Source organism: Petaurus breviceps, unplaced genomic scaffold, assembly GCF_028583685.1.
Source record: "Petaurus breviceps papuanus isolate PSGF00001 unplaced genomic scaffold, PetGlider_PUasm1.0 91133, whole genome shotgun sequence".
Taxonomy (NCBI): Eukaryota; Metazoa; Chordata; class Mammalia; order Diprotodontia; family Petauridae; genus Petaurus; species Petaurus breviceps.
Window position 1 is genome coordinate 47950405 of NW_027187419.1, and position 26866 is coordinate 47977270.

The 26866-nt window shown below is 39.0% G+C and overlaps 1 protein-coding gene and 1 pseudogene across 1 annotated transcript in view; one reads left to right on the plus strand and one right to left on the minus strand.

The window, feature by feature from the left end:
- OPCML (opioid binding protein/cell adhesion molecule like) overlaps positions 1-26866 on the minus strand; it is a 733671-nt gene that overhangs the window by 82941 nt on the left and 623864 nt on the right. The gene's annotated exons all lie outside the window — the stretch shown is intronic.
- Positions 16942-18105, plus strand: LOC138154782 (beta-centractin pseudogene; annotated as a pseudogene).

Consider the following 26866-nt stretch of genomic DNA (forward strand, 5'->3'; position numbering starts at 1 on the left):
TGTTGTCACTGTCACTGTCACCATCATCATCACCATCACTGTCACCATCACCGTCATTGTTGTCACTGTCACTGTCATCATCATCATCACCATCACCATTGTTGTCGTCAATGTCATTGTCATTATCATCATCATCATTAGTATTTCTATAGTCCTTTAAGCCCTTCAAAGTGATTTATATGTTATATCATTTTATTCTCACAAGAGTCCTTTGAAGTAGGCGCTATTATCATCCCTATTTTATAGATGAGGAAACTGAGAATGGAAGAGGTTAAGTTACTTGTTCAGGATCACACAGCAAAGTAAAGGTATCAAGCAGGATTCAAATGCAGATTTTCTTGACTCCAAATCCAGCATTCTATCAACTTCACTCCCTAACTGTCTCAGGCAGGTGTAAGAATTCACAAATCACAAGGTGATCATAAAAAGTTTCCAATAACGTTTTCACAGTCTTGATTTTTTTTCTAAGGGAACTTAACTCTGACAGCAAGGATCATTAAGAACTCAATTGTTAGGTGGAAAAAAATAAAAATAAATTTAACATAAGAATAAAAGAAAGCTTGATAAACTTGATGAAAACAACAATCAGCACAAATATTTCTACAGCACCCTAGTGGGTCTAGAGATCAGAGTAGAGCCCTCACAGAACAAATGTCAATAATGTACTGCTTTCTTAAAAAAGGTACTATCAGGAGAGACATTAATGAAGCCAATGCTTTTTTATTACTCATCTGTGTGCAAAGCTACTTATGGATTCATATCTGAGAATTAGCCATTTTCATTTTAAAAATGAGTACGAAGGCTATTATCTGAGTCAGAGAAAACAGAGAAGTTGGCATTTCCTCTCTTTACTTCGAAAATTAGGTACACCTCCTTTATGATAGTAACAGAGATGCTAGTACCCAAGAGAATTCATGTTTCTGATACACTTTCAGAGCCTGTCCCAAAGCTGCTGCTAAAGTGAAAAAGAGAATTTGGGGAACTCTCACCAGACTAAAATCTGCCACTAACTGGCTGAGTAACCTTGAAAAAATATTTTCTCCTCTTTGGGCCTCCGTTTCCTTATCTGTCAAATTAGTATTTAGACTGGATGATCTCTAGGGTTCTTCCAGTGCTAACATTCTATTTCTTGTGAGAAACTAGCTCTTGAATGTTTATGCAGGAGCTCAAATTGGTGCCATGTTTCTCCACTGATAGGTCCAACTGTCGAAGAGGGCAAATATATAATAGTGTCAAATATTATTAACACAAATCATTTTTAACCATGACAATAAAAACAATTGCAATTTATATGTCAATGTTTTACTTATATTATCTTACTTGGTCTTTATAACAACCTTGTAAGGCAAGTGTTAAAGGCATTATTGTCTGCATTTTATAGATTTGGGAACTGATACTCAGAGATATTTATTAAGGCCATAAACACCTAGGAAGTCCCTGAGGTAGGATTGGAATCTAGGTGGTTCCTGACTCTAGAACTCTATCCTTTATACATATCATTCTTCCTGTATGTAGGTGTGTATATATGCATGTATATGTATATATATGTACACATATACATATATACACACAAGTGTGTGTATAAATGATGTCACACAATCATATCTGTTTTTCTAACTTAATATTCCCACAATAACAATGAAAGTACACAAATACCCTGGCACTAAGTACTTGGATAGCAGGTACTAAGGGGACTTTTTAGTGGATTTTCTGGATTAATTGTTGTTGTTCATCTTTCATTCTTGAAGAGGACCTTGAATTCTTGAAGATACATCATGAGGATGATGTCTTGACTTGCCAGTGAATTGGAACTAAGTAAGGCAGAGCTGTGCAAATTCATCAGCATTAGCTATTGAGACTGTGGCAATAGCATATTGGTTGTCAAAGACAAATCATCTTATGCTAATTATCTTTTTTTGGGGGGGTTTCAGATTAATACAGGGATCATCTCTGCTAGTCATGTGTAATGTGAGTCTTGGAATGAGGAATCTTCATCTTTACAAAAAATCTACTTCCTATTCCTTGGAGCAAATACTCAAAACATTTAATTAAGGTGAAGATGACACCAAGGAGGGACTCTCTTGGCGTCACTGAACTCAGCAAAATATTACCAGAGGGAATCTGGGAACCAGCTTTCCTTCTTAAGCATTGCATCTCTCCCTACTGACTTTCTTTCTCTTGTGACTCTCTTAGATTTCCTCTTCAAACCAGCAGTTCCCTTTCAAGCCTTTGGTCCTCAAGAGAAAAAAGTTTGGGCAGTAACTTGGTTGCTTCTGATTTTACTGTAAGCCCATTGGAAAGAGGCCAAGTCTAATTTTGTCTCAGAACATTTCAAAGCCCATTACTGGTGTTCAGTAAACATTAATTATTATTAGTGGTTGAATCAATGATAATAATAATGATCAGGATAATACTGTATTTCCAACTTTGCCATAAACCAAAACATCTGAGAAGGATCTTGAGGAATGTTATAAAATCCAAACACAGCTGGGCTCCTTCATCTCTACTGGGGATTACCCATCCTGAAACAAATGTGGGTGTTATGGAGAAAGGAACAGATTGTCATGGGTCATTGGCAGATGATTGCTCATCCTTCTAAAAGCAAACTAAACTGTCATAACATTCTGAAATTGTGTTGTGATGGTCACAGTCTAATGCTCTCTCTTAAACCTTGTATCTTCTAGGCCCCTTTCCAAGACATTATAAAAGGTCTTATTACAGAATTTGGACTATCTCTCGGGGCACCTCGATGGCACAGTGGATAGAGTGCCCAGCCTGAAGTCAAGAAGACTCACCTTCCTAAATTCAAATCTGGCCTCAAACACTAGCCGTGTGATCCTGGGCAAGTCACTTAACCTTGTTTGCCTTAGTTTCCTCATCTACAAAAATGAGCTAGAAAAGGAAATGGCAAAGCAGTCCAGTATCTTTGCCAAGAAAACCCCAAATGGGATCACCAAGTGTCAGACACAACTGAGAAAAATAACTGAGTAACAAGAAGAATCCCTTTAATTCCGAGTTACCACCCTAACTCCCTTGTATACCTTCTCTTTTCAAAGGACACAGGAATCATTACTGTCTTCTGCACCAATTCAGCTCATTTCCATTCAATAAAATTTTATTAAGGCTTGACTGTGTGCAAGACATTGTGGTAGGGGCTGTGGAGACAAAAATAGACGTGACACGGGCCCTACTTTCAAGGAGCATTAAATATAATGGGGGGAGGGGAGGCATGGAGGACAAATGCACAACTAATGAGGGTCTAGGGAGAGGAAAATAACTTGGCAAAAAGAAGCCCAGAAAAAGTACTATGACAAATTGCACAGGATATGGAAATGGGTAATTGAGGAAGGTCAAGTGAAGAAGCATTTGTTAAATGCTTACTATGTGCAAGCAAGTGTGCTATGTTACACAAAGAAAAGTAAAAAAAAAAATGGTCCTGCCCTCAAGCTTACATTCTAATGGGGTGCAGCAGCAGCCATACTAAAATATCCAGGATGGCTGCTAGCATAAGTTCTTAGATCTGCTTTACTAGGAAAGATAGCTGCTGTTCAAGGGGTCAACAATCTTTTTTTAAATTACATTCATTAGTGCAGGGGAAAAATCAGCACCCTAGACTTCAGAGAAAATCCAAAGAAAATAGAGAAAATACAATCAGAGAAACAAAGAACAATACACAGGGCTTCTGTCTGAGAAATTAGCACAGATCAACAGACAGATCCAACTATCTGGCCAAGGAAGTACATACACAAGTTACCAGAGAGAGAAGCACCAACATCTTGGTTTTTCAAAGCCAGAGTGCTTCTTAATGGCTACCCAGATTCTCATCTGGTCAAATCATAAGAACACTCTTCCAATGAGTGATCCCCAAAGCAAAATGCTAGCTTCAGAGTATATACACCCTTTGCAGAGTCAGAAGGGATCACAACCCTCTATGATTCAGTGCCTAATTAGAAATTAACAAAAGGTATGAAAGCCTTCCTACAAGCAAGCCTCCCCTAAGCAAGCTTCTCTTAAGGGGGTCCATGCCAGGCCTATTAATGGGCAGAGAAGATCTTATATTCCATTAACATTACTTGGAGCAAGGCAAAATCAGAGAATTGAGAAAGTCAAGGGGGAGGTGGTATCTGAGTTGATCTTGAAGAAAAGGAAGAGGTTAATAACAGAAAGGAATTTAGAGTGAAGGGGGTGTTTATTTCAGGTATGGGAGAGAATAAATGAAGACAGAGAGATGGGACAGGTCAGTGTGAGAACAAGGGAGGAAGTATAACTCACTTTGGTTAGAACTTATACTCATTATTTAGGACAGCATGGGATGAGGTATGAAAGGTAGACTGAAATCAAAAGTAGGTGCAAAACTTTGATGGCAAGATTAGGACTTTCTACTTTATTGGGTCATTTCATTTAATCCATGCCTTCCTTGCTTGTTGCTCCAACAACTGGCATGTTGTGATTTACCTGGGAAATGCTAAAACCTGTGAGGAATGCTGACACCTGTGAGTCTCTCCACACATCATGGAAGATGGCTCAGGATGCTTAATACCTCCTCTATCACCTTGGCAGCTCCCAGGACTGTTGCTACTATTATCCTTTGACATTTACAAGGCACATTTCTCATAATATCCTGATGATATAGGATGTCCAAGAATTATAATTATCTTTATACACAAAAGTCAAAGGTGTAGAGAAGTTAAGTAGCCTTCCTAGAGTCATATAGCTGGTAAGTCCCAAAGCTGAGATATAAACTCAGGTATTCTTTGTCTCTGAGGCCACATATCTCTTTCGGCAAAAAGGAGACCCTGGTTGCTTTTGAACAAAGGTCTAACATGACCATAGGGTGTTTTGGGGAAGGTTACAAATGAGCATCAATTTGGAGAGTGGTTTGGATATAATCTAATGTAAAGAAGAAAAATTGGCAGAGTATTCTAAGAGTTTAAGTGCATAGAGATGAGGATTGAAATTATGGAGAGCAGTGGTTGTGTGGATGTGATATTGTGTGTGCAGAAATTTTAGGAATTAGTAACTGATTTAGTACGTGGGGTAAGGGAAAGTAAAGAGACATAGATGATTTTATGGTTAGGATCATAGAATGTTGGAAAGACAGTTGGGCCATGAACACAAATGGAAAAAAGTTAGTGGGAGGGGCAGAGCAAGGTTCAGCTTAACCTGAGACCAGTTTGAACTTCTTATACGAAAAATATATGGGTATAACTGAAAGGGATGTGGGAATATAGGACTGGGACTCTTCAGGGAGGTTTGGGATGGGGAGATGCATTTGGGAGTCATTTACACAGAGATTAGTCAAGCAGCGAACATTTCATTAGCACCTACTATTAGTGCCAGCACAGGGATGAACATTAGGTATAGAAAGATGAAGAAGTCTCAACTCTCAAGGAACTTACATTATACCAGGGCAGACAATATGTAGGTTTAGAAGTATAAAGAGAATAAAAGAAAAATAAATACAAGGTACCTTGTGGAGGGAATGTATATTGGTCTTCTTCCTTCAAATAACATATGGTTAAGACCATATATTGGTCTTGTTCCTCTCAGTAATCTTCAAGTTACACAAGGATAGAATTTATTAATTTTTTTCTCCTTTCTATATTTATACATAGTTTCTATCCCATAGTATAATCTTAGTAAAGGACGATACCTCAGAGGTCATCTGGTACTGAATGCACTGTAGTTACTACAAGAATATTTTCGGATCACATTACCCTAATATTTGGCATCTTCCATTAAGATCTGTATAGGAATTAAGATATTAAAAATCTCCTTAAAAATGTGAGGTCCCTATGTCCATCCTGTGCCCTGTCTTCAGTGACTCCTGCTATAGGGAATTTGGAAGGAAAGGCCAAGACCCCAGTAATTAAAGCCCCCAGTTACCCATGTGCACAACACAGAGAGAGGTAAGGTTGTCTGGCCCACTTCTTTCACATGCTGACAACATGATGGGCCTGACAGACAGAAAACTGAATTGCAGACAGTGCAATAGAGTGAAGCATCTATAAAGGTAAGGGCAAGAGAGGGCCAGGGGACAAAGAAAAGAAACAAGTCCCTGTTCCCATCAAAAGAAAGCTGAGCTACTCTTCACTTTGTGTTCCAACCTGGGAAGATTGTATAAATGTTTTCCCAAAGGGGTTAAGATTTCAATACAGATTCCCCAGGGTACAAGATAAGTCTGCTAGAAGCCTGTCAATTTTGTGTCCTGTCACAATTCATCCTTCTTTAATTCTTTCCTCAAACTGTTTCCACCTTCTGTTTCCTCCTCCTCCTCCTTTGCTCTTTCCTTTTCTTGTTTTTTATTGTCTTTTCTTCCCCTCCCTTTGCTGGATTCCACAGTGGGATGTGATACATATCCTTCACTCCTTTAATTTATTTTGAGGGGAGAGGATACATGCCAAAGCACTCCCACCCTTCTCTAAAAAAAAAGAGGAAAGATAAGGGGGGAAAAAAAGATACATATCACATCCCACTGGGAGAGAATTGAAGAAAAAGAATTGTCAATTTCCAAGTCTTTCCCCCCTTTACTGCAGTGTTGTGTGTCTGCCCATATCGAATCCTTAAAAGAAATACTAACATTAATAATACATAGTTTGCTTTGTTCACTTCAATTTTACCCTGATCCAAAGGGCTTGGAATGCAAGCCACAGGAGCTTGTTTATCCCATGCTTCACATATAACGGCATGATTGCTCGACTCTGCTCCCAGATTCCTTTTTTCTCATATGTTTTGTTTTCCAATTGCAAAACGATTTCAGCTGGTCGTGTGCATATGCCCTATAACAGGGCTGCAACATTCTTTTAAGCAGTAGCCTAGTCACTGCCAGTTGAGCTCCCTGAAGGGTGGCTACCCCATCTTGTCATATCCCTTAGATTCCATCCAAGACTTCTAAAGTGGCAATCTTCTTGGTACCATCTTGCTTTGGTCACTCTGGGCATCCTACTTACCACTAACCCCCTCAGCCCCCATCTCCCAGGGAGCTGTTCTAAATAATTAGCCTTTAGATTCAAGAAGGAAAATGGAAGATGATAGTTATTGGGGTTTTATCTTCGCACACAGCCATGAATCATGCACACTTCTTAAAGTGTTGTTACTTATAATAAATCCAAGCAACAATTATCTCTTTAAAAATAGATGTTTTTCTCCTATTTGCAGGAGCAGTGGTGCTGGGCTTTTGCAAAAGTATGAAATGAAGTTTGTTTCTTTATGCACAGGGAAGTCTCTCAAAGCAAAAAACAAATAAAATAAATATCTTTTTTCTCTCCTCTTTTTTGACATTACAAGAAAAACAGGGATTTTTCCACTCTCCCTGTTCCATGTTCTTTCCATTCCTGTCTCTTTCTGAATTGATGTCAGCAAAACTCTAATAATTCTTTAAGAAGCTAGTTCCACATAGGGAAGGAAAACAAAAAGCCCAATGTCTCTAATATTCTTCAGTCAGCAGAGAAGGAGAAAAATTCCAGTTTCTACCTCTGAAGATTTCTACTCTTCTTTCTGACAAGCAATTTAAATGTACAGTCTGGGACATTGCCATTCCATGAGCTGGTTCTAGCAAAAAAAAATCAAACCTTTTTCTTAAGAAGAGGCTTTACTGCAATTACTTCCTCTCTTCTATCTTTAACTGCAGGTAAACATTGGCACAGGTCCTAGCTGGTATCTGAGGGTGGGGGGTGGAAGTAGGAACAGAACAGAATACCCAGAAACCATCAATCCTAGTGGAGAAACAAAAGGAGAGATCCCTTGACCTGAGATCTACTTCATATGATTACCTTGGGAAGATGAAATTTATATGCCACAATGGGAAAATTCCCACTAATTTTGCTTTCTTTTACTATTTTCTAATTTTTCTGTTGGGCAAAACAAAAATGGCAATGTTGAATAATAGAAAGATCCCTGGAGTGGGTGTGAAGAAGAATCCCCACTGACCACTTCCTTTGAAGACTTTGGAAGTCACTTTCTCTCCCTGGGATTCAGTTTTCCACATTTATAAAAATCAGGCACTTTAATTAGAAGACCTAGAAGATGTCTTCCATCTTTTATATTCTTAGATATTCTATCTTTTCTTCTCGTGGGCTCAGATCACCAGCAAATCACTTGGATAAAGATATTCAAACCTTGTAATCCAGGTGGATGGACACAGTAGTACTAAACAACCAATGGTGTCGTATGACCTAGAGAGCTGTTGGCCATGACTGGACAGACACTGGAATTCAAATGATTTTTATCCACGACTCAAAGTCCTTAGGCAGAAAGCTTTAAATCTAGGACAGCAACATCTTGGAATCTGCTGATTAACACACACTGGCCAAAACAAGGAATAACTTTGAGGGTCTGAAATTTCAGATCTACAGATTCACATTTCTTTTAAATAAACATTTTGAATAAGATGAATAAAATGCTTCATTCATTCATTGAGTTTGAGCCACTTGTGCCCAGTGAGTATTCTCTTATGTGCTTTAAGAAATTTGCTTTAGGGCTATAAATAAGCTAATTCAAAATGACTTTAAATTGTGTATGTCTTCCTACCAGGAAACCCGAAATGGTTCAAGGAGTTGGATTTTATTCCCAGTTCTGATACTAATTTTCTATGATACACAGGATGAGTCACAACCACTTGAGGTCTGTGTAAAGTGGGGAAAATAATATCTGCTCTACCTACCTTGCCAGGTTGTGAGGATGAAATGAGATAATAGATGTGGAAATGCTTTAGAAAGTTAAAGTGTTATATACCTATAAAGGTAAGGTGTTATTATAAATGGTTTCAAAAGAATTTCCAAGCACATTGGGGGGTTTACATCATATATAAGGTGTATTTTATCAGTGAGTCATAATTTAGAGGTGTGTCGGAATTATGGTGTGCACACATTTTACCTTTAATCTTTTTTGCTAACATACTTGCTAATGCTTTCTGGCTCTCTTGTTCAGAAAAGAATTCTGCTCCTCCTCAGCCTGCAATCCTGTTCACTTGGGCTGTGAAAGAAGGTTCAGGTAAAAGATGTTGTTTTAATACAATCCCAAACCAGATCACATATATGCCTCTTTTTTTTTCTAGAATATACTATTAAAAAGAATGATCTATGAACATGTTGCAAAGGAAGCATTGATCATTAAAAGCTAGTGTAAGTTCTTTAAGGATGGGTCGAACTAGACCAACATTATTTGCTTTTGGTATAGGGTTATCAAACCTATAAATCTGGGGAATTGCATAAACTCAGCTAGGTGGCATAGTGGATATAGAACTAGGCTGGGAGTCAGGAAGACCTGAGTTCAAACCTGATCTCAGCTACTTAAGGTGTGTGACCCCAGGCAAGTAAGTAACTTAACCCTGTTGGCCAGTTTCCTCATCTGTAAAATGAACTAGAGAAGCTGGAAACCACTCCATTATCTTTGCCAAGAAAAGCCCGAATGGTTTATGAGGAGTTGAAAAACATAGCTATACAAAAGTAGAATGAACTGCCTTGGTCAATAAGTAGATACCATCCACTGGATAAACAGTCATCAACTGGATGCCCATGTCTGGGTTTGTAGAAGAGATTCCTTTTAAAAGTTGGACCAAATAAACTAAGGTCCCTTCTTACTGTAAACCTCTTTGATTCTTCAGAAACTTATGTTAAATTGTTCTATCATTTTTTCCAAATTCTATTGGAGCTCTAAATCACTGAGAAATGAAAGATATAAGGTAAAAAATGCCCATGGAAATCAAGTGAAGTATAGTGGATTTAAATGAGCTTCATTTTAAATTTAGAATTTGTTCAAATATTAAACTCACTCATCCATTTTAGAATGCCAATGGTCTCCAGAAGCACCACACCCAAGCCATTACAATGTGAACACCTTGAAGGCACGGACCAAGTTTTTGCCTTTCTTTACAGCCCTAGAGCTTAGCACAGTGCCTGGCATGTACTAAGAGATGGATAAATGAGCTTGTTAATGATATACATCAAATTTCATCAGCAGATTATAAAAATCTACTTTCCTTTTACGTCAGATAGAATAAAGTTTATAGATCTTTTTTGTAGGATTAAGCAAAGAAATGAAGTGTGATAGAGTGGATAAAGGACTGGCCTTAGAATCAGAGAGATCTGAATTCAAGTCGCGTGTCTGATAATCTGTGTGATTATGGTCAAGTCACTTAAACTCCTAGTGTCTGCAGGCAACTTACTAGGTCTTTAAGTTACAGATGAGTTGCTGATCTGCATGGCAGAAATAGTTTCCACCTTTCGACTTTCAGTTCCAGACCAAAATCAAAGACAAGTGCTTGGTTAGAGGCAGAGTAAGAAACCTGATGACTTCTTGATGTCCCCTGTGAGCCCCATGAGTAAATGAAACAAATACTTTCTCTGTGGGAACAAGTAATGGTGGCAATAGCAATAGCATGCCAGCAAACTGAAGGTCAAACTAATTTCCCTCTGCACAAATACTCCTGTTTAACAATCAAACACACTCATTTATAGACAATAAACACAGACACCAATCCTTTGCATTTTTTTCAAAGTATGTTGGATGAGGAATCAATTCCACAAATCTGATATAATAGGTTAAAAAGATGTGAGTGGAAGAATTATGTTTTCTGAGGTAGGGACAGCTTTAAAAAAAATCTGTCTTATTATTGTGTGATTTCGTAAGTAATTCCCTCCCCTACTTAAGGGGAAGGGGTGGGGTTTGAAAACAAAATTATGAGAGAGACAGGAAAATAAGTCTAAGAATTCTATTTCAAATCAACAAAAGACAGATAATGGCAGCAACAGAATCTAAACAACAACCCTTTGATGGGAAATTGCTGTACTCAGAGGGAAAGGGGAAAAAATAAGCAGATGTTTCTCTCCATACATAAGCTTAACAACTTAACTGAAACCCTACATATTGCAAACAAAGGTGGCCAATTGGGCTAGCATTCTTTCTCCTCCAAACCTTGCTCTTTCCCAGATCTGTCTTAATATACATCCAAAGGTGTCTACATTTTTCATCCCACTTTAATGGCTTCTAACAGTGTATTTATTACACTTTGCTAACCCCCAATTGCTATACTAGTTTGGGCTACACTGCCCATTGGGTGTATTGCCTGTCCATCACATTTCAAAGGAAAGAATTAGGCAAGTGAAGTTACTATAGTAATGGTGTGGATTATTTTCTCACATTGTACCTGGCATAATTGAAGGTTTTATTTGCATCCTTTTCTTTTCCAATTGAGGGGGAAATGGAAGTGTGCTTGATATACCAGTCTTAAGGACAACACCTTATTTCAAATGAATCCTCTCTTACCATCTAATTTCACTGCTTCACAGACCTGAAAAGAAATCTTATCTACATCCCTCAAAGTTCTGCATTTTTCAACATCTAAATGGGAACTCTAGAAAGAGACGGCATGATGTAGCAGACTGAGATCTGCCTTCAGACTCAAAAAGACCTAGGCTAAAGCTCTCCCCCTGACAGAGAGTCCTTGGTAAGTTAACTAATGTCTTAGTACTCCTGGTATTTCTCTAAAACGGTAAAGTTGCAGGGCTGGTTTCAGATCTGCATTGGTAAAGGGAATTTCTATCATGAGAGTTCTCTTACTAGCTGTAGTCCAAAGGACTTTCAGTCTGGTCTGCAGGAGGAAAAAAGATGTAAAAATATTCTTAAAAGCTGGATCTATGCAAAATGTATGTAAGTGTGTATGTCCACACATACACAATACATATTTCTCAAATAGTATAGAATTCAGATGCAGATGCCACATCAATATTTTTTTATTTGTATGCATAGCCACAGTCTCTTATTTGTCAACACACCTCCAAGTGGTAAAAATCTTCTTGAGATCACATAGTCTCTGTAAAACAATAGTAAACCCTCTAGAAGATCAGACAACCTTGAAATTAAGTGGTTAGTCAGGAAATGATTTCCCATGCAAACTGAGCTCAAGTCTTACATAATTGGGACAAATTTGGGAACATGACTAGTGACCTTGTTCGGTAATTCACAAGATTTTAGGTCTCTTGTTTCTTTTTAGCCTGCATATGGGCATGAATGTTTTTCATCCTTCTCTCTTTTTTTTCTTTTCAATTTCTTGATCACCAAGTCCATCCCTTTACCTCAGCCATTGAGCCCTTGCTTCTCTTTACCTGGCCTTAAACTATGATCACCATCCTTATTCTTTGGGATGTGAAAGACTTCTCAATATGATTACTAAAATATTCACTCAAGGGTTATGTACATGACAGTTCATTCTAGGGGGCATAGTCACACTAAGCAATCCTTGGAAGGAGGACTGGGTGGGGTGGCATATAGGAAAAGGGAAGGACTATGAGGCCTGGGTCCTTCCCTATCATGTTAGTTCCCTGGGGAAAATCCCTGAAGTTCCATCCTAGTTCCAGTTCTGGACCCAGCTCTTTCCCTGAAGGCTTGTAATAGGAACAGAAAGAAGAGATACTGTGGAGGTAGAATTGACAGCACTAGGAAATTGCTTGGATGTGGGAACCGGGGAAGAAGAAAAAAATCAAAGATAAAAGTTATTGAAGGGGAAGTAGGCTGTGGAAGCTCCCATCGAGACACATTCTTACTTTTACCCCTATTGTTATAAGTAAACTGGCCAAGAAACCAAGGGATAAATTATACCTTAGAGGAATCACACTTAGGAAGCTACCATCTGGCTCTATTCTCCCCATTCCCTCTGTTCTCTATTCTGCTCTTGTCTTCCTCATCCTCAGTCTTACCTGTATTGTAATCAGACTGACCACCCATGAAATCATAGAATGTCAAAGTGGGAAGGGGCATTAGAAGTCATCTAGTCCAACTGATAGATGGCAGGAATTTCCTCTCTACTATCCCAAGAAGTGGTTATCCTGGCTTGATTTGATGCCCTTCAGCAATGGGGAATCTCTCTACATCCTGAGGCAGACAACACCAGGAAGTTGCTGCTGACATTGAGCTGAAATCTGCCTTCTCTTTGCAACTTCCGTCTCCCTCTAGGCTCCCATTCTCCTTCTGGGACCAGAGGAGACTAATTCCTGTTCCATATGACAGCTCTTCAAATACTTGAAAACAGCTATTGTGTCTTCATTGGCTTTTCTTCTCAGGTTTAGGAACCCCAGTTCCTTCAATTAATCTTCCTACAGCATGATCTCTGGGTCTCTCAACAGTCTTATTACTCTCCAACTTGTCAGTGTCTTTCCTAAAATATAATGTCCATAACTAAACTCTATATGGGATCTTATCAAAGCAACTTAGAGTGAGACTATAATCTCCCTCATTCTGTAAACTAGTCACAGTCATATATTAGGGTTTTCGTCTGCTATGTTGAACTGTTACCTTATATCAAACCTGTAATCCAACCCCAAACCCCCTTGGCAATTTTTGAGATCAACTGTTGTCAATAATAACTTCTCTTCCTGTTTTTTTTTTGGGGGGGGAGGCAGGGTTATCAATTAATTATTTAAATTATTTGTTATTTCAGGGGTATGGGTTATCAAAACTCAACCATTTAAGTATGGTTGTTGGTCAGTCATTTTTCAGTTGTGTCTGACTCTTTGTAGCCCTATTTGTTTTATTTATTTGTTTGTTTCTTTTTGGGGGAAGAGACAGTAGAATGGTTTGCCATTTCCTTCTCCAGTTCATTTTACAGATGAGGAAAGTGAAGCAAACAGGGTTAAGTGACTTGCCCAAGGTCGCACAGCTAGTAAGCATCTGAGGCCAGATTTGAACTCAGGAATATAACTCTAGGTCAGGCACTCTATCCACTAAGCCACTTAGCTGCCCACTTCAAGGGGTAAATTTTGCAAGAGGGGAAAACTAGGCTGCAGAAGCTCTGTCATATTAACATTTTGCTAGTTGAAAGAGCTTTGGCTTTGGAGTTAGAGGGCCTGTGTTCAAATTCTAGTGCTACTAATTACTATTTGGTGAATATGGGCTAGTTTAATCTTCTTGGAGTCATTGTTTCCTCATTTGTAAAATGAGGTTGGGGGGTGGGTGGGTGTAAAAGATCTCCAAACTCTTTTCAAACTCTAATTTCTATGATCCTATATATAACCTGAGAGCTATTCAACCCTTAAACCTTCTTTACCTTTCCTTATCAGGGGATAAGCATATTTTATATTCACACACCCTTTGACCCCATGGCATGCCCTGAACTGCCCCAAACACACACACTCACACACACACACACACACACACACACACACACACACACACTGTAGTTGCCGTGCAGGGACTATGCCTCATTTAATCTTTGTCCTAAACTTTGTCATCCTTCCTGGCAATGACCATCCTAAAATATTAGCAGGTGGCACATTACACTGTACATAGTAGGAGATTATTGAATGTTCATGAAATTGAATTGAATTAAAAATTAGCCCAAAGCCATAGAGATGAGCTTAGCTCTAAAATGAGCCATATTTCTAAACTGCATATGGTCACAAATGACTGATTTTCTCAATAAACATGATCTTCTTAGATATGGATTACTTATTTATATGAGAGGAATGAGAAAGGGAGAGATACTGGGTAGAAGATTTTAATTAATTTCTAATGTAACATACCAGCAAGGCCCTAATGAGGAGAAGAATATCTCATAATTGCCTGGGTCCTGAAGTTAACCAAACAGTTTAAGAGGCCTCCCCTTTCCAGTCATGGTTCTATGTATATAAAAATGAAGAGAAAAACAGAAATAGTACAGAGAGACAACAGGGAAGAAGAAACTTGGGATTTTTCTAGTTAACTAAAAAATAAAATCTATTTTTAGTCTATTAAGGGCAAGGATAAAGTGAATCTAGCAAAGAAAATATAATACATTATCACAGCCTCAAGCCATAAACCATAGCATCTAAACAGCTTGAAGGCTTGACAAAATGTTTTCCTCACAACAACACTGTATTTGGCACTTGGGATACATAGATGAAAAATAATACAATCCCTGTCCTCTAGGGGCTTAAATTCTTATTTAAGACTCTCTTTAAATTAAAGAATATGACAATTTCTTTTTTCTACATCACCCTTATTTCCAAATATATTCCTCTACAACTCACCCAACAAACCATTCCTCATAACAAACAAAAAGAGGGGGAAAAAAGTTTCCTAAAACTAACCCATCGATCAATCCAGTTTGATATTATTTGAAATGTTCCACACTCATATTCCCTTTCTTCCATTCTAGCAAAGAAGTGAGGAAAGTGTATTTTTCATCTCTGGTGCCAAGCTTGCTAATATAATCACACAGTGTTTAGTGTGTTAATTTTTCTTTCCATTTCCATTTTCACCATTGCGGAGATTATGGTCTATGTTCTCCTTACTCCACTTTGTATCAATTCATATACATCTTCATATACTTCTCTGAATTTTTTATTCATTGTCAGTTTTAACTTAGTAATGGCCCATTATAGTCATGTCCCTTGGTTCATTCAGCTATTCACAATCAATAGAGATTGTGGAGATCTACTTTGTCTACTTTGTGTCCACATGCATAAAGAAAAAGTTGGTATGAATTTTTGTTGTATAGAGTATCTTTCTTTTTGTCATTGATCTCCTTGAAGTATATGTAGGTATTTAGATTTTTGAGGAAATAGAAGATATTTAGAAAAAAAAACATATAGAAAAGAGAAGCATGGTACTAAATAGAATGAGATTATAACAAAGAAGTATAGATGAATTCTATAATAAATTAATCAACAAGAATTCATTACATGATATATTATATTATATTAATCACATCATATCATAGTTCCACAAGGTAAAAATGAGAATTATAAAAAATATGAAGATAGAGAGCTAAAATTCAGCAATAAGAATCGGGCCTTCCTGAAGGAGGAAATTTCTTATCCAGGCCTTGAAGGAAGAGAAAGATTTAAACAGGACAAATTATTGGGGTCAGGCGTGGGGGGGTGGAGTGGGGATGTGTTTTAGTCACGGAGATGGAATGCCTAAATACAATGAGATAGAAGAGGGAAGGATGAGATCATGGTAACACATGATGTCAGAGTATTATGGTATCTCATAGATCACCTAATAGCATCCATAACTAAAAAGAAATGTCCACTAAAATGGGCTTGACAAATGGTTATTTAATGCCTGTTTAAAGAACTTCAGTGACAGGTAGCCCATTGTTCCTATCATTTAGCAGTAATTAGTTTCTTTGCAACTCCCATACTTTGTTCCAAGTTCTGCCCTCTGGAATCAAGTGGAACAAAACTAATTTCTTTCATAGATCTAATCTCTTTCATAGATGAGAGCTTCTGATACTTGAAGGCAGCTATCAGTCTCTACTCTTCACCCTTAAGTTATTTTCTATAGGCTAAACATCACTACTTCCTTCAAAAAAAATTCATGCAGTGTGACTTCCAGTCATCCCACTGTCCTGGTCAACCCTTTCTGGACCCTGTTCAGTGTATCAATGCTTTCTGAAAGTGTAGTGCCCAGTCCTAACAATGTAGACTTAGATCAAATTCCCTTTTTTAGCTGCCATGTTACTCTACTGAACTTGCAATTCACTAACACCCCCTGCAATTATTTTTCACACAAATCGCCATCTATTATTCTTCATTCTGTACATTGGCCATTTATTTTGAGCTTCAATCATATCTGACAAATCAAATATGTGACCAACAATTTAAATTTGTTGAGATCCTTTTGAATCCTGATTGTTTTATCTAACAAGTTAGATATTGCAAACCTTAACTTTATGTCAGGCAGCTAGGTGGCACAGTGTCAGGCCTGGATTAATTTTCTCTGAGTTCAAATTTGACCTCAGACACTTATTGACTATGTGACCCTGGGCAAGTCACTTCACCCTGTTTGCCTCAGTTTCCTCATCTGTAAAATGAGCTGGAGAAGAAAATGGCAAACTACTCCACTATCTGTGCCAAGAAAACCCTAAATTGGGTCACAGAGTCAGACACAACTGAAAGTGAATTAACAACAACAAAGTTGGTATCATCTGAAAATCTGATATATGTGTCATTTATCCACATCATGGATGAAAGTGTTGACCAGCATAAGAGCAGGCTCTTCACTGAGGATGTCACTATAAGATGCCATAGAGGTTGCTGCCCAGCCCGCTTGCCAGTACATCATTTTCACTGGCCTTGGAGTCCTACAGGCATCATTGCCAATCAGCCTGTGGTGATTGACAACAGTTCTGGGGCAATCAAGACTGGCTTTGCTGGAGATCAGATTCCTAAATCCTGTTTTCCTAACTATGTTGTGCATCCAAAGCATAAATGTGTGATGGCCAGATCCCCTGGAAAGGGATCTCTTCCTCGGCCCCAAAGCAGAGGAGCACCAGGGATTGCTGGCTATATGCTACCCTATGGAGCACGGGGTAGTAAAGGACTGGAATGATATGGGACAAATATGGCAGTATGTCTGCTCCAAGGACCAGCTGCAGAGGAGCACCCTGTTCTAATGGATGCTCCTCTCAATCCAAGCAAGAACCTGGAGAAAGCTGATGAAATGTTCTTTGAGACCTTCAACGTGCCAGCCTTGTTTCTTTCCATGCAGGCTGTGCTCAGCTTGGATGCAACAGGAAGAACAGCTGGAGTGGTTTTGCATTCAGGGGATGGAGTCACACCTGCAGTGCCTGTCTGTGAGGGCTTTGTCATGCCACATGCCATCATGCAGGTGGACTTTGCTAGTTGCGATGTCTCCCTTTAGGAAGGAGCTGACTTTCATACCTCGGCTGAATTTGAGGTTGTCTGAACTATCAAAGAGAGAGCCTGCTACTTGTCTATCAACCCACAGAAGGATGAGATTCTGGAGACAGAGAAGGTGCAGTACACTCTGCCTGATGGAAGCACACTTGATGTTGGGCCAGCATGGTTCTGGACCTCTCAGCTGCTGCTACAACCTGATCTGGTGGGGGACGAGAGTTGAGATGTATCTTCACCAGGCACTGGCCTTCACTATCCACAAGTCACACAACAGACCTTTGCTGCACACTTTTTGCCGACATTGTTCTCTCAGGAAGTTCAACACTCTTCAAAGGCTTTGGTGACCAGTTACTGAGAGAAGTGAAGAAACTTGCCCCCAAAGTTATAAAAAGTAAGATTTCAGCCCCTCAGGAAGGGCTGTACTCCACATGGATAGGTAGCTCTATATTGGCTTCACTGGACACCTTTAAGAAGATGTGAGTATCCAAAAAGGAGCACAAGGAAGATGGGGCCCGTCCAAACCATCAAAAAACCATCTAGTGCTGAGAGTTGGTAGCGTGTTTGGGAGGGGGTAGAAGGAAAAGAAAGGGGGATTATTGTGTTAAACCCCTTTTGGTCCAGGTTTAGGGTCCCCCTGCATGCCCAGCACCACTCCCTGCTGGGTGGTATAGCTCATTCCCTATTCCCCTCCTGCCCCATACCTGTTTCCATTTTTTCAGCTGGGTAGACAGGGTCTTTGAGTTGGAACATAGGAATTGGGGAAGGATTTGGGTTGTTCTGGGTTGCCACCCTTAGCTAGGATCAAACTAGCCTGTCGTCACCTACTTGTGGATAGTTGTGGAGGCTGCTTTCTCTTTAAGGTCATATACCCTACCATCCCCATTTCCCTTCCCATTGCAGAGCTCAGTTTAGAACAACGGTACCTGGAAGACTATGTGATTAACTTCTAAGGAGGGAAGTGAGAGAGGGTCAAGACTGTGAGCAGATCTTTGTTTCACATCTCCCTTGGTCAAATTTAAGCCATTCATCTATCTTTTCATTGAGCCAACAACAGTGAGAATCTTGGCTAAGGCATTTCTGGCTCCTCTCCTCTGCAATTCTCTCTGCCTAGGACTGGGATTCCCCAGTGCAGAATCTAATAATAGGGAAGCTTTTCATCCTGGTACTAAGGTGCCGGCCCTTGGTCCAGACTTAAGTCATTTAGTCTCAGAGCAATGGGATTAATAGGGTTAGGATGATGGAGGCTCCTTCATTTCCCCCTGCAAAGCATTTAAATGAATTGCTGCCCCCCCCAACCTCCTACTTCCCCTTCCTACTCTGGATTGGAAAGGGTTGATGCTTTTCATTTGTTCAATGGAAGTCACTCAGTGAGGAGCTGGGCTGTGTCTGGTTGGTAGAATATCTTCTTTCCCTCCCCTATTCCCCTAAACAAGGGGCCCCGGTCGGGTCCAATCCTCCACAGTCAGTTCTGCCCACACACACACACACACACACACACACACACACACACACACACACCCAGACATGTATAATAATTTAACACAGTTGCTTGCACTTTTTTTTTTTTGTAAATTCATTATAGTAATAAATATGAACAACCACAAAAAAAGATGCCATAGAACCATTTGCCACCTCTGAGTCTGGGCATTCAACAGATTTCAAATCCACCTAAATTTGCTATGATTTAACCCTCATCACTTAATTGGGTAAAGTGAAAGACTGTCAAATGCTTTGCTGAAATTGAGGTATATTCAGAGAGTTTTCTGGTAAACATTTAACAACCAGGTCTTTAAAAAAAACCTAAAATGTAAATAGGACCTTCTTTTAAGTATAATCTGCATTATTAACAATTTCTTAAGTCTAGACAATCAACAAAACATTAAATCAAGTCCTAATTTATATGTAATGTTTGAAGATTTCCAAGGTATAAATATTCACACTGAAAAATTAACAGCAGACTGTCAGTAGTGGATATCAGCTAATGGTAGCACAACCTGGGACTCTATCCAAAACAATCCTCTGATCTACCAGTATAGTTACTCTGTCACAGAAGGAAATGAGGTTAGTCTGGCATAACCTAGTCTTTGAGAAGCCATGATGGTTCTTTGTGAATATTTTGAAAAGGAAGCAGTGATCACTAAACAGCAATTCAAAAAATATGTTCCACAGTTTTTTTCCAGGAATCAAAGGCAATGTCTCTAAGTGATAGTTTAAAAAGTCTTTCCTCTTCTGATAACCAATGTTTATTAAGCACCTACTATGTGCCAGGCACTGTGTTGATCACTACCTCATTTGTCCTTCCCTGGTAATATGGAAAAGAACATCAATGGTTACTTTCCTTCTAGTTTGCCTGAAATGTGGTGTATATAAAAAGGAATAGAGTGAGATAAGGCTGGAAAATTGGGTCTCAGTAGGAACATGGAACACTAGAATATACTGTCGACCTTTCTTGTTCTTCCCTCTTTAGACAATTGCAGATTTTTTAATTCTTGAATTCTCTGCTCTTTGACCATTTACTTTCTCCTTGACCATTAGTCTTATTATTTTTACTCCTATTTCACTGGTTTCAAGCCTTTCCTCAGCTTGCTGTTTTGGGTACTTTCCTTCCTTTTCCCAATTCCTTATTCTTTTTCCATCTCCTTCTACGTACATATTTTTATTTTTAAAAATCAATAACCTCAATCCATCTCCACCAAATTCTTTTTTCCCTCTCTCTTTACCATCTTTCCCCCTCCTCTCACAAGCCCTTTGTGGTACCTTCTCATTGTCTTCCCTAGGTACCTTCTCCCTCGTCTCTTCCTTTCTTATCCTCTTCTCCCTTTCCCCCACTCCTCCTCCCCCCCCCCGCCCCGCCCTGGCTTCTACTCTCCCTTGCACCCTTCTCTGCTGCTTTCCTCAGAGTACCAGAACTGACAGAATGGGGACACTGAATACAGTTACAATAATGTCAGCAGCTCAGGGGAGAAAAAAATGAAAAGGGGAAAAAGAAGAAAAAAATGTAGACGGTTTTAATTAGATATCCTTGCCACTGACTCACACTTAATATGCAAATTTTTAAGCCTTTTCATTGTTAAGTGAAATGAGAGTTTTATTTAAATGTGAGAATGGCTAGGAGATGAGGAAGGGTAATTAAGTAACATTGAAATGTAAACCTATGTTCACAAAAACCAATAATAACATATAGGATGCAGAGAATTGCAGGTTTTTCTGGACAGTAAGGAGCTTCTGCTGAATGCCATCTCGAGATGGAGTAGACTTATACTCTGGGACCAGGGACAACTGAACATCGTGAATAGGGGGCCGCCTGTAGAACATGGTAGTGGGATATCTGTATTTCTGAGAAAATATGTCACACACACACTCACTCACACATGCCAATAAACCTCTCCCATCAATTAGTAGAAGCCTGAGATTCCACCAGTACTCTTTCCTTCATCTCCAATTTATCTCATACATATCTCATTTGTACATAATTGTTTTCATGGTGTCTCCCCAATTAGACTATGAACTACTTGAAAGCAAGGACTATCTTTTGCTTTTCTTTTCTTCATTTCCAGCACTTATCACAGTGGCTGCACATTTATACAGTTCTTAAAGGTTGACAAAACTGAAAGCAAATGTTGCCTGCTTTACAATTTTGCAGAAGCCTTTTCCTAATGTGAGGAACGTCAGAAGCTAACCATCCATCCATCCATCCATCCATTTATTCATCCATCCACCTTTCCATTTCACATAAACAAATATTTATTAAGTAACTACAGAGTGAAAAACACTATGTCATGTACTATAGGAGATATAAAGGTGAAATAAAATAGTATTTCTCTCTCCCCCTTCTCCCTCCTTTAATGTAGAGTAATTCTGTATCCAGGTGCCTAGATAAAGTAGACTGGGAAATATTGTGTTTTTGTGTAAATATGGGTCTGTATATTGGAAGGCAGTACCACCCCATTAAGTATCTTGCACGTGGAGTGGAGTTTCTATGGTGAATACTACAATGTGAGGACATTGTGGGAATGTAGTTTTCTTTCTTCTATTTTTCTTTTGAGACCAAGAACACCTAAGAGTGATTCCCTACAAATAGTCTTTGGGTATATCTGCCTCACTATGAGAACTAATAAGAAGAACACATTGAAAATTGACTGAAAATTCAGACTCTGTGTCAAAGCAGAGACTTGGTTTAATTCTCTTTAATATTAACAAAATTATATTTTAATTTCATTTTCACTTTAATAAATGCATTTAACCTACATATTAAACAAGTGAAGTGTTTTATTTTATTTTATATGATTCATTCAACTAAAAGATGCAACAAGATAGAGTGCAAAAAATACTGAATCAAAATCAAATAACCTGAATTTCAGTTCTGTTTATTTTTGCTATTTCAGTACCTATGTGACCCTGAACAAGTCATTTAACCTCTCTGAATTTTCTTTTTCTCATCTGTAAAATAAGGACTCAATCCATTAATGTTTCTTAAACTCTGAGATCTCTGATGTTGTGATCTTAAAAGAAGCAAGATTGGGGATCCAAGTGGTTTTAGGTATTGACCTGAGAAACAATGAGTTATCTTAGAAAAATTTTTCCATACCCCTACAAAGCACAGAATCTAGAGCACGTGCTGAGCACACACACACACACACACACACACACACACACACACACACACAGAGTAGGGACAATAAGAGGCCATCTGCAGGTGCTCAGTAGACAATGAGCTGATTAATACATGCTCAGCGAAGGAGCTGGCATAGCCTGAGCTTCAAGAGACACCTGGTGATCTACATGGGTACAACAACCTAAGTAACTGCTAACTATGGAATCACAGAAGGGGGGCAGGGTGGGCACTCAATTCTTCTGGGTTCAGGGCAAGTAAATGTCAGGTATTATTTCATCTTTACATCAGTAGCACCTAGCAGTAGTCAGTATTTAATAAATATTTGTTGAGTTGAATTGAATCAAAATGAGCAACACTGCAAAAACTTGTTGGAAGTTGTCCAAAAGCACTTTACTGGTAGTTAGAATTCATTCCAATTTCCTTCGACAAGACCATACCGAAAACCTATTTGTGCTTGTTCAGCCTTGACCTCCTGTTCCAGTCTTCCACCTTGAACCTACTCTTGACCTTGTTACATTGTATTTCCTCTTACTCTCCAGTTTCACTTTTGCTTCTGCTCAATTTTGGAGTAAGCTAACTAGTTCAGTCTGCAATCTCTGTCTCTCCTCCTCTTCTCCAAAAAATAAAAACACTCCTATCAGCTGACCTGACTCTCTGTTGCCCTGTATTAGCTTACTATGTCTGTTTTTTTTTTTTATCAATTTCTTCAATTTTCATCAAGCCCTAGAATCTCAGCTGCCCCATGGGAGTAGAATTGGGATGATTTTTCAAATTTCAGTCTTTCAAATTTTTAGTGATATCATTGCCTCGGTTCTGTAAGAAAACTGGGTTTTGTGGTAAAGTCATACAGGGACACTGAGAAACCTATGTTCATGGGTCTAATGGTAGGAAATTGGGTGACAGAAGTATAATAGCGGATTGAAAAATCTAGTTAGAGGAAGGCTGACTTGGAACGATGCTGCACCACATTTAGAAAAGCACTTGGGTGAAACTTTCAGAAATTATGTCCCTGATCCCTGAGAAACATGGTCCCTTTGACTTTGGGCCCTGGTCATGCCTCACATCTTATCCATTTGTCCACCCAAGACATACTGCCATCTGCTCTGACACCATAAACATATTGCCACATCAACCCTTCTCCCTTTCTATTTCTCATGGCACAGTTATCAAGTGAACAATAGCATTGTTTTGGGGATTTTTTGTGGGTTTTTTTGGAGGGGGAAGGCAGGGAAATTGGGGTTAAATGACTTGCCCAAGGTCACATGGCTAGTTTTTTTGTATTAAGTGTCTGAGACCAGAATTGAACTCAGTGACTGGTTTAGTGACCCTCCTGACTCAAGGGCTGGTGGTCTATTCACTGTGCCACTTAGCCCCCCCATAGTATTATTTTGGGAAAGTTAATGTTGATCAGCTGTCCAATGAGTCAATTTACAATCCCTATTATTCACAAGATGAAAACCCCCTTCCCTGGATGCCACTGCCATATTTATATTATCCACAAATTATGATGTAAGCTCTTTGAGAATAGGAACCATTTCATTTTGGTATATGTACTCCTATTGCTTAGACAATTCCTGACTTATAATCAGTACTTAATAATTTATTTTTAATTCATTCATTTTTTCACGCATTCAAATGTGAACATTTTGGTTCCTCCATGTTGAAGTTGCAGTTCCTCTACCAATCACAGTATACTCTGATAAAAGGTAGGTTCCACCATGAATGGTATTGTCTATTCATAGGAGAGATGAGCCTGTTCATTGCAGATGTAATTGCTATATCCAGCCCCAAATTGTGCAAGGACAAATAAGTACCAGCTCAGTGGGAAACAGGAAGGGAAAGAACGATGACCTGTTAGAGGAATGCGATTAAACCACTTATGGATTGTACCAACAGTAGAGAGGAGCAAAGAGCAGTGCCAGAGAGGACAAGACAGAGGGCTAAGTAAGGGTGTAAGGCTAGATAAGGGAAAACGGGTGATTTCATTATTCAAACAGCTCACTTAAGAAGCAAAATAACAGTTTCATTAAAACCAGGCTACTTCTTGCATTCTAGGGGTCTTAGATGCACTGATAAATCATCCTTAAGTGGGACTTACTATTGAAGGGGGGAGCAAAAGGAACTTTAATGATCACCTTTCCTCTGACTAATGAGGCTTCCTGGGCTACTAGAAGGGGAGTGGAGTGAGGGCCTTGGGACTATATTTAGGTTTAGTGAGAGATCCAACCCCCTTACTTTTCCCTCTATCCCATCCTTGTTTGTATAGACATCAAGAGCAAAATGCTCTGGTTCAGCCTCCATCTGTGGAATACAGACACAAAGGGGCAATCGACATCTTCTGTTTAATGAGATCATTTTCCCCAGCAGTTCTGATTCTACCTACTTTCATTGGAGGGACCCACCTTCAATGCTGCTACAACTTTTAGTAAGACTTGAGAATTCCATTCCAATTAAAACCCTCCAGACAATGAAGCTCATTTCTACTCTTCTTCTTTTTCTGAGCTCCAAGGGGAGGAAAACACCTAATTAAGCCTGGTCTGAAACTGGTGAAGGAAAGCCTTTAACCTACCACCTCTCCAATCTTCTCTTGGACGGATGGCATCTGAAAGCTGACCTCCAGTACCTTTTGTCTAAATGTCCTTCTAGAAATTTAACTCTTCTCCACTTAGTTCCTTAGCATCAACTTACCCACAGTAGTGCCCCCTTCTTCAAGATCTTACTTTAATGACAGAAGGGTGGTTGGTGAAAGAGGGTAGCATTCATTAAGAGAATGGGGAGTAGGGATGGAAAATTAATGTTAAGTCATGGCTGTAGGAGATTGGATAATGAAAATATAACAGCAAACTGCTACAAGGAGAAAGATGGGACGGAAAAGATTAGGTGATGAGTTTGGAGTATATTATGATACTGAGAGGCAATGGAGTATAAGAAGATGGGGAAGGGGTTAAAAGAAACTCTTGAGTATGACATAATCTCCACTTTTATAGCACTTTAAGGTTTGCACAAAGCTTCCTTTACAACAGTGTAATGACAAGTGAATATTGCAGGTATTATTTTCTACCTGTTACACAGGAGAAAACTGAGGATCTGAGATATGGAATGATTTGCCCAATTGTGTGTGACATGAGTTTCAAATACAAATCTCTTGACTCTAATGAGAGACAGTATGATATACTAGATAGCAAGTTGGATGTGTAATCAAAATAGCCAATCCTACCTATGACATGTACTTGTGTGACCCCTAAATTCTCCTTTTCCTTATTTATTCCAAAGGTACCCCGATCCTTCTCATCTCTCATTTCATAACCTCAGTTTTATTCTGGACTGCTCATTCTCCCTCACCTAACATTTCTAATCAATTGTTATTTCCATTAGCTACCACCTTAGTTCAGGTCCTCATCACCTCTCCCCTACATTATTGCAATGGCTTCCTATTTGGTTTCTCTGTCTCCACTCTAGTCTGTCCTATGGAGTATTGCTAAGATTATTTTCCTCAAGTACAGAACTGATGATTAGCCCACCCCACCCCACACACTCAACTGACTCCAATGATTTCCTGTTTCATTGAGGATAAAACATAAATTTATAAAATATAAATGTAAATCTCTCTAGCTTTTGAAGTAATGTACAATCTATCTTTCCATCTTCATTGGTTATTAATCTCCCCCACACTGTTTAATGTGGCCAAATTCTTCTTAACATTATTTCTCACACAAGACACTCCATTTTCCATCTTGTTTTCTTTCTACAAATATCTGGAAAACACTCCTTCTTGCCTAAATCTCACAGAACTTCTCTCTCCTTTTCAAACACAACTCAAGCTAAAATTTCTACATCCAAACCCATGACCACAAATGCCATGCCTCTTAAACTAGTTGCATTTAACTACTTTTTATGTATTTGTGTTTATTCTGTATATATTTATAGATGTCCTTTTGTCTCTCCCATTAGAATACAAGCACCTTACAAATAGGAATTGTTTCAGTCTTTGGACTTGTGTACTCAGCGTTTTATACAGTAGGTACTTAATAAATACCTGTTGATGTAAAAATTGATCTAATCCTTATGAGCAGTAAAGAAACCTCAACAGTTTCTGGGTATCTAAGGCTGGAGGAGGTGTTGAGGGGAGAAAAAAAGGGAAGGGCACCAAAAATAGTCTTGCATTGGTTCAGGAGGCAGCCTGGAGTAGGAGAGGGATAAATATGGGAAAATGAAAAGTGGGAGAGGGCCACATTCCAAAAAACAGGTCAGGGTGAACGCCCATCTAGGTAGTCCTAGATGTGATCTCTGTGAATAGCATGGGGTTGGTGGGAGAGGGTAAGAGGAGAGAAAGGTGATGAATGGTGGCAGATCTTCCTACTACCTGACCTTCCCCAATGGGTTCTGGGTAGAAGGGGCTTAGCTGGTGGAGGATGATAAAATAGAGAGATAAAACATTATCCCTGCTCTCAAAAAGCTTAAAGTTGTATCATTTAAACGATGCAAATATTAAAGGAATGTGAGGAGGTGAAGTATTTGACTGTAGTGTTTTCAGTGTTGGTTACCACCAACAAGGTAGGTAAGCCAGATTCTAGTGTTTATTTATGGATTTGCAAAGTATTTAAATTTGAGCTAGGCTTTGAAGAATGGGTAG